We start from the raw sequence: 1,206 nt of genomic DNA on the forward strand, positions 1-1,206 counted from the left end.
GAGTTTGTCGTAGTTTATGCTCGGCCAAGAAGCAGAGCCTAGACTGTTTCTGGCATCCCCAGATTACCGCTGTTCCGTTTGGAGTTGGGAACTTGATGCCAAGGTGGTAAGTCGACGGTACCGCTTTCATGGCATTGATCCAAGGAGTTCCCATGATGACATTGTAGATGGCCGGGTTATCGACTACCGCGAAGTCAATGATTTTTGTCACCTTTTTAGCCATCACTGAGAGTTTGATTGATCTGAGGGTCATTGACGTTGCACCTGAGAAACCGGTGAGAGGTTTTGGTTCCGGGACGACTTCTCCTAGTTCGATGTTCATCCTCCGGAGGGTATCGCGGAAGATGACATTGACTGTGCTTCCCGTGTCGATAAGGATCCTTCCAACTTCCAGGTCTCGGATTACCAGATCGATAACCAATGGGTCGTAGTGAGGTTTGTCGATTCCGATAGTTTCCCGCTCTTCGAAGACGATCGTATCGTTAGGGGCGTCGTCTTGTGGGGACCGAGCCAGCCAGCTTGAACTCGTCTCAGCCTTTCGTCCATAAGCTTTGATCAACGAGATCGAATCGCGATAGAATTGCGATCCCCCGATGATCATACTCACCCTTCGACGGTTGCTGTCGTTTCCTCGGTCATCCTGCCTCCTTCCGCGTTTCTCGCCAGACTGATTTTTGCGGGTGTCGCTTTCGGGGGATTCTTTATCAGTTTTGGGAGGGGAATCGGAATCCAGGAGGAGGTCTTTTATGCATGTGACCTTCGAAATTTCGCCGGCGAGGAGCTTCGCAGCAAGCCTTGCGCCGAGAACCTTGCAGTTCATAGTGGAATGACCTCTGGTTTGGTGGAACTCGCAGTAGGAATTATCCTTGAACTGGTTCCTGGTCCAGGTATTTCCGGAATTCTTTCCATGTTCGGAGTTGATAGCGTAATTATGCTCACCCTGGAGATCTTCTCCCTCGTGGTGGACATACCTGTCGTTGCGAGGGTTTTTCCTTCTCGTGGACGTCTTCTGCGGGTTGTACTTCTGGAAGAGGAATTTCATCTCTTCTTCCATCATGATGAATTATGTTTCCTTGTGAAGAGTGTCCTGGATTGTTCTCGGTTTTTCAAGGGATATCTATTGTCGGAGTTTTGACCTGTACTAGAGAGTTTTTCGAAAAGCGTCGACTGCCACTTTGTCGCTGATTCCAGTGACTCTTGCCATTT

This window comes from Brassica oleracea, chromosome C3, assembly GCF_000695525.1.
Source record: "Brassica oleracea var. oleracea cultivar TO1000 chromosome C3, BOL, whole genome shotgun sequence".
Classification (NCBI taxonomy): Eukaryota; Viridiplantae; Streptophyta; class Magnoliopsida; order Brassicales; family Brassicaceae; genus Brassica; species Brassica oleracea.